This window comes from Molossus molossus, unplaced genomic scaffold (genome assembly GCF_014108415.1).
Source record: "Molossus molossus isolate mMolMol1 unplaced genomic scaffold, mMolMol1.p scaffold_m16_p_11, whole genome shotgun sequence".
NCBI lineage: Eukaryota > Metazoa > Chordata > Mammalia > Chiroptera > Molossidae > Molossus > Molossus molossus.
This window is the reverse complement of record NW_023425346.1, coordinates 103,070,908-103,085,058: the sequence shown is the minus strand read 5'-3', so window position 1 is coordinate 103,085,058 and position 14,151 is coordinate 103,070,908. Positions and strand designations below refer to the sequence as shown.

General features: G+C 50.4%; 1 long non-coding RNA gene across 1 annotated transcript; it reads right to left on the bottom strand.

Annotated features, from left to right (window-relative positions):
* Positions 1-1,165: 1,165 nt before the first annotated feature.
* LOC118625707 lies at positions 1,166-11,168 on the bottom strand. Its single transcript, XR_004958712.1, has 3 exons — positions 10,973-11,168; positions 1,977-2,131; positions 1,166-1,860 (listed from the first exon to the last, which is right to left on the bottom strand). It is a non-coding gene; the product is annotated as an uncharacterized LOC118625707 (long non-coding RNA).
* Between the last annotated feature and the right edge of the window lie 2,983 nt (positions 11,169-14,151).

Below are 14,151 nucleotides of genomic sequence, written 5' to 3'. Positions count from 1 at the left end.
GGAGAACCATCGACGTGAAGTTCCCACGTCGTTCCCAGCCTGCTGGCGACCTCTCCGGTGGAAATGGGAGCAGGAATCAGAGCTGTCCTTGCAGACATGAGGACATCCTGCCCATGTCCACACACTGCAGAGCCAGGAGAGGGGAAGGCAGAAGGTGGATTGATGGAGACACTGGGAGGGCTTTTTTTTAATCCTCACCCGAGGACATTTTTGCATTTATCTTCAGATAGAGAGGGTAGGAGAGAGGGAGAAAGAGAGAAAGAAACATCGATGTGAGAGGGACACATCGACTAGCTGCCACCCACACAACCCCATGGGGCTGGGGACACACTGCAATCGAGGTTCGTGCCCTTAGCGGGAACTGAGCCCGGGACCCTCTGGTCTGCGGGTTGACGCTCTAACCGCTGAGCCAAACCGGCCAGGGCACTGCAAGGGTTGTGATGTTGGGGTCGTCTGTTGCCACACTGGCTGCATGCAGGTTGGAGACCAGGAGAGGGAAGTGGAGAGACAGGCTGGAAGGACCCCTGAGCAGTGGACAAGATCAAATAAAAATTCTTTTGTGCTACAGCATAAAACATAAACCTGGTGTCTCTCAGGCCCCTCTAGCTCCTGCCTCTCTCGGTTTACGTTCTCACGCTCGTCCCTCACAGAGTGAGTCTCAGGGGTGTTCTCTGGCCCTGAGGGAGCTACCCCCAAACGAAACATGTCAGGTCGCGTGCTGCTCCATGCCAAGTGACACTGTTGATGTGCCTGTGGCCCTGGGGAGAGGGGGGCCCCCTCATTCTGAGGATGGACAGGTGAGTCAGCGGAGGCAGGCAGTCGGGGAAAGTGACTCTGGCAGCTTCACCCGATACTTTTCAGTCTTTCCTTAGAGAATCAGCCTGGCTCCTCTTCCAGGAAGTCACCACTGCGGGCTGCGTCAGCCCTTTGTGCCTGTGCTCAGCTGAGGGCCCCAGCGCACAGTCTTACAGCCTCTGATTGGTGGTGTTTCTCCCCTCTGCTCCCTGATGTAGGTCTTCGGAGCCCAGCGGTCCGCCCCGAGGGTTTACACCGTGAATGACCATAGATCGGTCCCCAGGACACGGTTGCTGAAGGGACAGGACTCCAGGAGACCCCCTGGCAGGCGGGAGCCAGGGGTGCTCGGAGCAGGACGCCAGATCAGGACGCTGTCCCCTGTGTTTGAAGCAGGACGAACTACCGCACCATTGCTGGAATCCGCCTCCTTGGGGAACACCGTGTCACAACCAGGGAAACGTGTCCCAAACAAGCTCACTCATCCAAGAGACAAGATAGAGAAACGTCAAAGGAGAAAGATCGCCGAGGCCGAAAGGAAGGAAGCCGACCAGGAAACACACAGCACAGGGCCTCCCGGTGGCCCCGCCCCTTTGTAAGAAATTGAACTTTCCTTTGAGATCAGGGTGGATTCACGGCAGGTGTAAGAGAACACAGAGAGAGCACGCCTGCTCGGTGTCCTCTGCCGTAGCATCTCGCCGCACCATATATAGCCGGGCCTGCTGCTCCCTCCCCTTCCTGGTTTTAGAGAAAGGAAGGGAGAGAGAGAGAGACATAGGTGAGAGAGAGAAACATGGATCAGTTACCTCCCACCTTCGAAGCCCCCACCTTCTGGGGTACAAGTTGACTCTCCGACGAGCTGAGCCACACCGGCCAGGGCTCTAAGCAGGACATTGACGGAGATTCAATCCACAGGTTTTACTTTGCCTTCCCCAGTTTGATTTACTTGTTGTGTGTGTGTGTGTGTGTGTGTGTTTGGCTCCACGGATTTAATCACGTGTGCGGGGTCATGTGTCCACCACCACAGTTAGATACTCAGCGGCTCCGAGTGCTTCAGCGACTTCACCCCTGTGCATAAGGAAAAGCCACGGATGAAAACCACCCATAATTGTATACATTTCCTGATCCCGCGAAGCCACGCCCAGCTGGCACCCCATCACCCCACCTCCTGCTGGGTGCCTCACCAGTGAGGAGCCGTGGACTGCCTCCCAGCAGCGTGGGGCACGGATGATAGGGGTTGGTGCCTGGTGCAGGGGTCTGGCTCCCAGGACCTCGGGCATCCCACCCGACGTGGGTGCGTGGTTTCCTCAGCTTCTGACTCCACCAAGACCACCAGGACCTTGGCGGGGAGAGAGGAGGTGTCTTTAAGGACGAGCGAGCACACAACAAGGAGAGGAAGGCCCACGGGGGCTTGGATCCAACCGCAGTGGCCCTGGCAGCAGACGCCCGGCCCAGGAGCCAGCTGCTGTGCGGCCTGGCAGTGCCCACTTCTTCAGATTGGCGATCACCGAATTTTAAAGGAAAATACGGGAACGGTCAACAAACAATAGGGACATAAAATCCGCATGCAGAGCTGACAAGACCTGTGGGTCGGGATTTCTGCCAGGAAGTCGTGTGCCTGTGTGTGCACTGGAGCACACGTGATTTGTGCATGTGTGTTTGTGTGTATATGAGCGTGTATGTGTACAGGTGTGTCGCTCTACATCTGAGTGTCTGCATGTGTGTGCCTATGTGTTTATGTTTAGGAAAGTGTCTATGTGTGTCTATGTGACTTTATGGGGGGGTGTCTACGTGTGCCCCGGCTAATGTGACTTTGTGTGCATATGTGTGCCCAAGGGGGGTGTCTGGGCGTGCCAGGTGGGGGCAGTAGCATCTGGGACCACTGAGCGAGGACTGGGGTTGGGACTAGAAGCTGGCGCGCTGTGCCCTCAGGACAAGGACACCAGGTCCTAAGTGGGAATCCCTTGCTCCTCTTTCTGTGACATTTGCTGGAAACCACAACGCTGACAGCAGATCACATGGCCAGCTCGGTCCTGTTCTCCCTGAGGAAGTGAGGAGGGGCTGCGGTCCTTTAGTGCTGATCTGCAATGGACTGAAAGCAAGAGGCGTTAGCCCCCAGACTTCCCCTTTCTCCACAGTCCCCATGTCTTCTGACCTCAGACTGCAAAACCTCCGCAGCCAGAGCTGCGAAGGATGCTGAGCCGGGCGTTGAATTGACAGGGCTTGTTGCCACCCAAGTTGCAGTCCTGGTTTTTCTGTCTGGGAAACGGGGTGTGTGTGTGTGTGTGTGTGTGTGTGTGTGTGTAGAAGGGGGAGAAATTGAGAGACACTGTGGGATTAACTTTCAAGAGACAGACAGAGGAATAAAGAAACAACCACCATGCTTAATTCTCATGCTAGGAAGGCTCTGCCACCTTTGCCCAAGTTCCTGCTCAGACTGAGAGTTAGGGGCCAGTCTCTTTGTCTTACTTACAGGAAGGTCAGGGTGTCCCTAACCTACGGCCAAACCACCTCTGTGCAGACACCAAGTCGAGATGCAGTGTTTTGTTTCCTTTATCATTCCATTTATTTATTTTATTAAATGGTCTTTTTTCTTTTTAGCATTGGGGCTTGACCCATTTGGGACCTTCCTAGAGACAGCATGAAAAGGACATGTGGGAAAGGTCAGATGTTGGCTTTGGAGATGGGAGGGCCACATGACAAGGAATGCATGTGCCCTGGAGGAGCTGAGAGTGAGCGGCCCCATGCTGATGGTCATCAGTCCTACAACCCCAAGGAACTGAATTCTGCTGACAACTCGAGCTCACTTGTAGGGATGGGGGTTTGGTGAATGAACGATTTGTAACCTTGTGATGTGCATTCTCGTGACCTGGCCAACCTAGGATCAAAGTGTGTGTGGACAGACAGGTTTGACTAGAAGGCAGGAAGTCCACCCTGATTGATTCTGAATGCTTTGTTTGCATGTGAATAGAAAAGGTTTGCACGACAAAGGAAGAACACTCTGTGAGGATAATGGGCCATGGATGCCCAGGCATGGATGGGTTTGTTATTTTTCATCTTTGATGTCTCCGTAAAAAGTGAGAGACAAGGCTTGGCTGTATAGTTTGCAGAGGCGCCATCTCAGGGAAATGATTCACCTAAATCCACATATAACTTGGGAAACCACTCTGCAAATAAATTGGGCTGCATCCAGAGATCTGGAGCATTTGCTCTCTTGTGATGCTCCCCCTCACTCCTACCAGTGTGTGCTCGTAGTTCATTGCGTTGCGCCAACCCACCGCAGGCTGAGAGAGACGGCACTCGCTCGAAAGTGGGTTCTCTTGCAGAGACACCAGAACTGACCACGGACTGGCAGCCACCCCGATTTCAGTCTTGAAAGGCCCTGAACAGAAATCCAGTTGAGTCCTGTCTGGGTTTCTGACCTACAGAACTGAGTTTTAAATGTGTCTTGTCTTATGCTACTAAGTTGATGGTATAGTTTACACAGCAATAGGACACAAACACAGCCTGGCCACTTTCTTTGAAGGAGAAGGGAAAAAATCAGAAGGGAAAAATACAAATTAATATCCCACTGAGGTAGCCTGTCACACCTGTGTGGATACTTGGTTGCTCACAGTAAATAGAAACTGCCTACATTAGCATGTCTGCACTGGCGATGAGTTATTTTAATTGTTGACAAGTGAAAATGTCAATTCAGTCTTTCAATTTGCATTTATTTCTTTGCCTTCTGGTAAGAAGCACCCTTTTTCATAGGATTCTTGGCTTCACAGCTGTTAAGAGCATCCTAATTTCTAGCTGGATGGAGTTTTCTATTTACCTTTCATGGCTAATTTCTCTGTTTTCACAGAACCCCTACACATTAGTTGCTATAGAAATATTTGCTGACTGAATGTCTGAATTAACAAATAATGAAGGGGGGGTAGGAGAGGATAGAGGAGGGATAAATGGTGATAGAAAGATACCTGACTTGGGGTGGTGAGCACAATACAGTAAATAGATGACGTGTTATAGAATCTTATTAACTAATGTCACCCCACTAGATTCAATAAATACATTTTTAAAAATCAAAGGAAGCTCAGGAAGAAGGCAGCAGTGACAGACAAGGGATGAATAACCGAGTCTTCGAGGCAGGGCTGCTGCTGCTGAGAAATTCAGCACGTTGGTGTCAGGACAGGACTGCAAGGCCCCACTGGAGTCAGCAGCCCAAAGCAGAGACCCGCCTGACATTCAGGCGCCCTTGGCCACCTCAGCCTGGAGGCCGCGGCCAAGTGCAGCCAGTGGGGGAGAAGCCCTTGCAGAGCAGGTGACATGGTCGGAAGTCAGGCACCTGGGGGCGGGCGGCTGCTCTGGGTGGATGGTGGCACCGTCCTCTGTCATAGGTCATCCGATGTAAAGATTAGGTCAGAGGTTTGGTTTGTTGGAAACATGTACTATTATTTCTTTTTTAAATGTTTATTTGTGCCCTGGCCGATTTGGCTCAGCCGTTAAGAGTATCAGCCTGCGGTCCAGAGAGACCTGGGTTCGGTTCCCGCTAAGGGCACGTACCTCAGTTGCAGTTTGTCCCCGGCCCTGGTTGGTCGTGCGGGTGGCAGCCACTCGATGTGTCCCTTTCACATCCATGTTTCTCTCTCTCTCTCCCCCTCCCACTCTATCTGAACAAAAAAAATGGAAAAATGTCCTCCGGTGAGGATAAAAAACAAAACAAAACAAAAAGAATAAAATTTTTATTTGTTCGGAAACTATTATTACACAAGTAACGTATTAGCTACTTTAAATACTTTAAAGAGTTTAGAAGTATATACACTAGAAGGTAAGAGAAACTTCTTAATCCTCAATCTCACTTCCCTCTGATAAGAAACTTTGACTTATATATATTATATTAAAAGAAAAAAGTGGATCGAGCTATGCAGGGGCAGCGCCTTAGGCTGGGGTGGTTTACTGCACCCTGACTTTGTTGAGGCAGGTGGCTCATCACTAAAAGCCGTGTGTGTGTGTGTGTGTGTGTGTGTGTGAGTGAAGGGTGGGGGTGGGGGAGAGACTGGCATTCAACAGATAAACACATAAATAAATATGTAACGACACGGGTGGGACCAGGTACTGTCATGCACGGGGACCCTCAGGGTGATGGCCGGGAGGTGACGGCGGAGGCTCGAGCAGGCGCCTAGGTGCTCCCTCTGGTAGAACCTGCAGGATGGAGGCAGGATCGGTGCCCACAGTCCGGGTGGGCTGGGAATGGGGAGCAGCAGGCCTGCTGGAGAAGCCTGAGGGATTTATAGGGGTTCCTGGGGCTGAAAGGGGGGAGCAACAATGGAAAACTGAAGCCCCGCTGCTCCCCAAACTGGAGTCTCCCGGAGACTCCACCTGTCAGGGATGGATGAGGGCCCAGGCTGTCTCTGTCAGCTGAGGATAACAAAACACCCAGGAGAGGGTGATGCTGTGGACATTGACTGCTCCAAGTCCTGGAGGGGGTGGGGGAGAGAGACCACTAATCCCATCAAGATGGCCCCGCCCACATCTAACCTAATCCCCTCCCAAAGACCAGGAGGTGGGGCGGGGGCAGCTGGCCCATAGCTGTATCAGGGAGGATGGGAAAACTGCGCAGCAAAGTGAGTCCCCAGAGGACGTGGCATTGAAACAGAGCCGGAGCTGGGGACCAGGCCTGCAGCCCACAACAGCAAGGGCCGTCCCTGGGGCCGAAGACGGGGACCCTAAAGGCCGGGGAGCCTTCGGTGTGGAGGGAAGCCTGTGACATCCACAAGGACTCCTTAGGTCCTGCCTATGAGTAGGATAAAGTGAAAGCGTGTGTCGAATCACTCAGCTCAGTGACCTCCTGGCTCTCCGAGGCGTCCCCAGCCACCGTGCTGAGTACCTGACCCCGCAGCCCTGCCCTGGCTGCTTTCGGTGGCTGAAAGTGGCCCTGTAGTGACTGCTAGGGCTGTCACAACAAATCACTACAACCGGATACTTGTTCTCTCACAGTTCTGAAGGCTGGACGTCTAAAAGCTAGGTGTTGGCGGGACTCTGCTCCCTGCAGGAGCCCCGGGGCGGATCCCTCCGGCCCCTCTCTAGTCCCGACTGTAGCTGGCAATCCCTGGTGTCCCCTGGCCCGTCGATGGCTCTCTCCAGTCTCTGCCTCTGACCCTCTCCTGGGTGTAACTCGAACAACCAGAGTTACCTAAATCTGGGGACACGAGCGAGCAGGGTTAGAGCCCATCCCGATCAGAATGAGCTCATCTCAAGATCTCTAACGTAACTACATCAGCACAGGGTCATTTCCCAAATCACATCCACAGGTACCGGGGGTGAGGACTTGGACACCTCTTTGTGGGGACCACCGTCCGTCCCGCTACAGACATGCATATTGAAATCCGCAGATTATAAGCGGATAGTTCAATTAGACACCAAAGGTGTCCAGGTAACCACCGCAAGGACGAGGCCAGAACTGCAGTCCCCGCAGATGCTCCTCCTCACCATCACCCTGCCTTGTCCCCAGTCACCTCCACCCTGGCCCCTGGCACGTGCTCTACCTTTGGCCGGGCTCGGACTTCCTGTAGCTGCAATGCCGTGTGCCTGGCGTGGGCTACCCCCGTTGCCCACCTTCCGATTCTCCCAGCAGTCTACTAGGAACTCACAGAAAGAAGTTAATAAGTTAGCCAAGCTCAACATTAGTACACCAAAGTAAACTTTCTGTTTAGAAGTATTTAACCAGGTAAAAATATAATAAAAAAAATACCATTGATAATAGCACCTGCAAATAAAATTAAGAAGAGTCTTAATAATCCAAGTAAGGAGACAAATATATAAAATTTAAAAATAAGCCCGGCCAGCCCTGGCCGGTTTGGCTCAGCGGTTAGAGCGCCGGCCTGCGGTCCTGAGAGACCCGGGTTCGGTTCCCGCTAAGGGCGCGTACCTTGGTTGCAGTTTGTCCCCAGCCCTGGTTGGTTGTGCAGGTGGCAGCCACTCGATGTGTCTCTTTCACATCGATGTTTCTCTCTCTCTCTCTGTTCCTCTCTCTCCCTCCCACTCTACCTGAACAAAAAATGGAAAAATGTCCTCGGGTGAGGATAAAAAAAAAAAAAATAAGCCCGGCCGGTGTGGCTCAGTGGTTGAGCATCGACCCATGCATCAAGAGGTCGCCAGTTCGATTCCCGGTCAGGGCACATGCCCAGGTTGTGGGCCCGATCCCCAGTGGGGGGCATGCAGGAGGCAGCCAATCAATGTTTTCTCCCATTGATGTTTCTCTCTCTCTCTTCCTCTCCCTTCCTCTCTCTCTACAATTAATAAAGAAGAACAAAAATTTTTAATCTGAAAAATAGTCTTGTTTTCAGACAGAGCAGCTATGTATTAAGGAAAAGGCTATGTTTTAAAGTGAACAATTTCCCCAAATGAAACTGGAAGTGTAAATAAGTGGAAATACCTTTTTAAAAATCTTCTACAAGAAGACAAATAAGAGAGAGCTTTCTCTGACAGGCTTTATGCTGTGTAGTAAATCTCAGGTGGGTGGGTCTGTACATCACTGGTCCGAGAAATGGCAGATGGACGGGCAGCGAAGCCGGAAACTGAGCAGTTCTTAGCTTATATTAAATGGGTGTCTCTCATCAATGGAAATGTTGATTTCTCAATCAAAAATGACACTGTAACTGGTGAGATATTTGGGAAAAATATCTGCTTCTAACTTTACCACATACCCCAATAAACTGAAGATTATTATTTAAAAATAAGGGGAAGAAGAAAGAGAATAACTCCTTGGTTTCTGGATGGTGTAAGGACTTTCAAAGCTTAAAACCAACGGAACGCAGGAAAAAGTAAAATACAGATTTGAACGCACATAAAAATTATACATCAAACATCACAAAATAAAGAAAAGGCAAATTACAGGCTGAAAAAAAAATTGCCACAAACAAGATCGAGCCAGGATTGAAAATGTTGATAAATGAATAGTTCATATGAATCAATGGCAAAAGCTGAAATAGTCCATTAAGTAAGCGGGTAGGGGAAAAGCTTAAAAACTTAGAACGATGAAATGCAAGAGCCTCACAAACAAATGACAATATAGCCCATCTTACTAAGAATCAAAGGGAAGCATAACTGAAGAAAAGGCCATTTTCTTGGCCTCTTGTACGAGCAATTAATGCCCGAGTTTGTGGAGACGTGGTAAATAACCCGGGCATTTCCAGCCTCCAACGGTGGGAGGGGAAATCCAGCCCTGTTGAAAACAAATGTAGCTGTTTGTGTCCAAAATGTAAAACACTTTAATATGCTTTAACCACAAAAGGTTACACATATATAAACTCTCTCTATATATAAACAAAGTAAATAAAAATACTAGGGCAATGAAGAAACTATGCCCAAACCTTGCAATATTACTCTCTCAGTATTTGGTGTTCTCTCTATTACGCTCTTTTCTAATTTTCCAATGACTTTTGTGCTCAGCAGACAATGACCGACAGAACTGACCGAGCATGCCCAGTGCGTTCTCTGCACCACCCCGGAGGAAGGAACCTCTGTGGCCATGCAGGTGACAACCAATCCAAGCAGACCTATCTCCTTGCTCACTCGAAGCGAGCGACAGCGCAGTAACCCAGTCAATCGGTGGCCATTTGGCGATCTCCAAGTAAACGAAACCTGGCACTAAGCGGAATTTACTCCACCTCACTCAGCAGACAAGTTCGTGTTTGGACTGAAAGGTTAACGAGCGTGACTTGTTCAGGCAGAAAGGCAAGGGGAGGGCTTCAGCGGGGGAATGAGCAGGTGCAAACCTGAGCTGGCCGTGTGGGCGGGAGAGACGGTGGAAGAAAGACCACGTGGCAGGACGGCAGGGCTGGGCCACTGCGGCTGCGCAGGCGGTCAGAACCGGTCCTGCCCAGAGGGGTCCGGAGTGATGGGAACACTGGACTTCACGCATGACCGTCACAGAATGGACGGGTCTGTCCGAAGAATCAGCAGTGCAGAGCACAGACTTGCGGGGGAGGGAGGAGACTGCAGAGACTGATGGATATGGAAGCTTCTACAGTGGTCCTTCTGAAAGGTGATGGGACCCTGAACAAGGCAATTCCCGCTGACATAAAATGGGGGTGCAGATTGGAATGTCAGCTCCCCAAAGGGCATTTTTGGTGACTTCTGTTTTTATAACCACTAAAAAATAATTGGCCAATAGCATATGATATATATATATATATATATAATTTGTTGAATGAATGAATGGGTAAAAAGACACAAGACAGTTTAAATGTAATTAGGAGGACATTGGTAAGTCCCTGGATGTAAGAAATAATGGTAGAGGACTTAAAGAAGGACGCAATCAGCCCTGGCTGGGTGGCTCAGTTAGTTGGAACATCATCCCGTGCACCAGTTATGGGTTTGATTCTTGGTCAGGGCACATACCCAGGTTGGGTTCGATATCCGATCGGGGCATATGTAAAAGGCAAACGATCAATGTTTATCTCTCTCTCAAAATTAATGTAAAAAAAAACCAACCAACCAAACAAACAAAAAAACCCGCACATATCCTTGAGTGCGTAAGAGGCAAATGATCAATGTTTCTCTCTCTCTCAAAATCAATGTAAAAAAAACCAACCAAACAAACAAACAAAAAACCCGCACATATCCTTGAGTGCAGATTAAAAAGGACACAAATAATATATCTCAAAACAACCTCATCTCAATAAGCAAACTCATCTAATGTTGCCTCATCCATTTCCTGAGGTATGGTTGTATGTTGTCACCTTGGTTATAATGCTATATATAGGCCATCAAAATATTTTCAAGGGCCACAATATTTTTCTTATAAATATATATATGCTCATTATATAGATATAAATTCCTTGCTAGGATTAATATAAAAGCACTTTCTGAACCGCAGGCCGACGCTCTAATTGCTGAGCCAAACCGGCCAGGGCTTTTTCTTCCTGTTTGGTTATTTGCTGATTTAATTTCAGCTGGGGTTAAAAAAAATACTGACATCTCACATTTTTGAAACTTGAAAGTGGCACTCTCTCTTTAAGAGTTCTCACAGCCGAATCACGGTCTCATTGTCAATTTCCTGGTTGGGAGGCTACACTGCTTATGCGAAATGTTACCGCTGGGAAAAACTATGCAGGGACTTCTTGTTATTTCTTACAACTGCAGGTAAATTGACCATGTTCTCATAAGAAAAGGCCCAGAGGCTCATCTTCCTCACCGAGGTTCACACGGCCATGTCCCCAGGAAATCTGGATGCAACAGCCGGGGAAATGCGTCCTCGTCTGGGTCTTCTGCAGAGGTGGTCACAGAAGGTTGTTGCTCCGCGCTGTCCTTGCAGCTGGTGTTTCCAGCCTCGATTCCAAACCGAACGCCTCTCGTTTCGGCCTCCGCACTGCAAGGCTGTGGCCGGTTATCCTCGCTGCTCCTCTGAGCTTCTCACTTCCTCTCCGGATGTGGTTTGCTCTGCCCTGAGAACGTGTGCTGACATCACATCTCCAAGGAGCGAAAATGAGTCATTCTCCAGCGCTCTGCGCACCAGCGACGTACAGGGTCGCTTATCTGGATGTAATGCGGCCCAGATTGCGTGGTTCCAGCCCCGTGGTCCCCTCGTCGCTCTTGACAACTGCAGACAAGCAGCCCTGGCTGTGTGGTGGCGGACACAGCCCCATGAATGTTCGTTGTCTTATTGTGTGAGGGGAGGTGGCGGCGAGAAGTCTCAGGGGCCTCTGCTGGGCACCTTTGGTCTCCAGGCCAGCCGGGCCCCGGCCTCTTCCAGCCCCAGCTTTCTGGCCCAGCCTCTGACCTCTAGGAGGCGCCACACACACTGGCTGTATGCATCTGATTTACTGGGATTGTTTTCTCTCTGTTCCACACACCCGTCCTTCTCTGGATCTGTGCCCAGCCTCCCAAACTGGTCTTCCTTTGGCCCTACTCCATCCCATTCTCAGAAGCAGCCAGAGATCTCTTTAAAACACCACTCTAGCACCGGCCGGTTTGGCTCAGCGGTTAGAGCGTCGGCCTGCAGACCAAAGTGTCTCGGATTTGATTCCTGATCAAGGGCACATACCTGGGTTGTAGGTTTGATCCCCAGCGCCACTGGGGGTCACGTGGAAGGCAACCAATTGATGTGTCTCTCGCGAATCAATGTCTCTCTCTCTCTCTCTCTCTCTCTCTCTCTCTCTCTCTCCCTCCCTCCCTTCTACTCTATCTGAAGAGCAATGAAAAAGTATCTCGGGTGAGAATTAAAAAAACAAAATATAAATAAAAATAAAACACTGCTCCATACTTAATGTCTTTACAGATGCCAGCGTATCTCAGGATACAGTTGAAATGTGGTCTGTGCGGCCACCCCTGCCCGAGGGGGCACACCTGCCCAGCCTCCTGGCCTCTCTCTGCAGGCCACCCTCCAGCTGTATGTGGGGGGTACATGCAGGTCACCCCCGAGAGAGTTTGGGAAGCTGACTGGTTATTTTGAAAAAGCTCTTGGTTCCTCCCAAGCCTGAGAATACATCATTCCAGGTGAACAAAGAAGCTCGCTCTCTTTCCCTCTCGCTCGCTCTCTCTCCCTCTCGCTCGCTCTCTTTCCCTCTCGCTCGCTCTCTCCAGTAGTCATGTGACCTTAGCCACCGTGTGGCTGGGCTGCGGGGACTCCGAATGCAGGCTGCAGGCTGGAGCCTGGGTAACGCAGCAAAGCAACGGTTGCAGCCGGGAACACAAGCTAAGCTCACTGGATGCTGGACTGGGACTAAGCTTTAATACGATACAGAATCTCTGGACATGGGCCTTATTTCCGGCCCTGATTTTCCATGGCGGGACAGACGAGGATGGGCCATTGGAAGGGCATCCTTTTCATTTTGCATCACAAAGAAATATTACCACCAGACCTTCTCCTCCCTGTGGGTCCCTGGAAATGCTGTTCCTCGTGACACCGCAAGAACCCCACTTCCACGGCAACAAGGTTACAAGCGTTTGTGCTTAACTGTTTTGTTTGATCCCACAGGAAGCCCGTGAGGAGGGTGTTTCCGTCCCCACGTGGATTTCACAGGTTACAGAAAAGAACAAAATGAGAACTTGAACCCAAGCCTCCTGACTTTTGGATGCTCGTCCTGCGCCACAGCGACCCCTCCTGGCTACAGCAGAAACTTCCGTTCGGAAGCTCAGTGGCTCTGACCAGGAGTCTGATGCAGAGCAGGCGGGTGTGGACCCTTCATACAGGTGATGTGTGTCAGAGGGCCCTAAGGTTCGGGCAAAAGGGAAACAAGACCTTCTGCTTGGTGGATCCTGACCATGGAGACAGAGCACTGTGTGTCTCCATTTCTGGGCACCATTCTGCCCCCAACGGGGTAAGATCAACTTCTCCCACAAGGCTGTTCCCTGCACATCTCTGTGTTTTCTCCAGGGCAGGCCCCCTGCAGAACACGCACTTTCCTCTTTGCTCCCACAGCGGAACCCTTCTGGCTTCAAATGCCCCCTCTCTGGCGGGCCCCAGCACCACCCAGGCCAGCTGCTCCCTCTCCTGTTTCCTCGGGCCTCTATCATCCTACGTTTCAGGCTGAGTTCATCCTAGACTGATTGTGGTTTTTCTGTTTGTTCGAGAAGCATGCTCATCTTCCATCTTGTATGGAGAAGGAAGAAGAGCACAGAGGCAAACAGGAAACCACCTGCAACCCACCCGAGATGAAAACCCCACTGTGTCTGTACCATCTCCTTCCCAACTCAAGCACGCAACTGGATCGATGCTTTCCTGATCATGTCACATTCTAACTGTGGCTTACCATTGCATTGCATGTTATGGAATGTTTTCCAAGCTTTCTTTTTTTATTTTTTATTGATTTTAGAGAGAAGGAAAAAGATATAGAAACATCTGTAAGAAAAAAAATTAACATCAATTGGCCGCCTCCTGCATGCCCCCTGTTGGGGGTTGAGCCCACAACTCGGGCATGTGCCATGACCGGGAATCAAACTGATGACCTCCAGGTGCATGGGTTGATGCTCAACCGCTGAGCCACTCCAGCTGGGCTCCCGCATGCTTTTCAATGAGCTCATCACTCTTGGCCCATTATGTTTTGAGTCATTCCCCCTGGCTGGGCATTCCCCTTGTTTGAAGTTTACTCTTCTGATCAATGCTATAAGGAAAAGCTTGTACACGAGTTTCTGTTGGGGTGCAGACCTGAATGTGAAATCACCGCTCAGAGGATCCCAACAGTTTTAAAGCCATTGGCTCATGGGAGGGCGCCCCTACTTTGCTTTTCTGACCTGTTCTCTTCCCTTAGGGGAGACTTAGGGAAGAGGCTGCAGAGAGCCCCAAACCTGGCGAGATGTTTGGAGAGCGGCAGTGCGATGAGGCATTTCTCTACTGCTTTTAGCTGCCCCGTGACATTTCCTTCCATCAGTGTG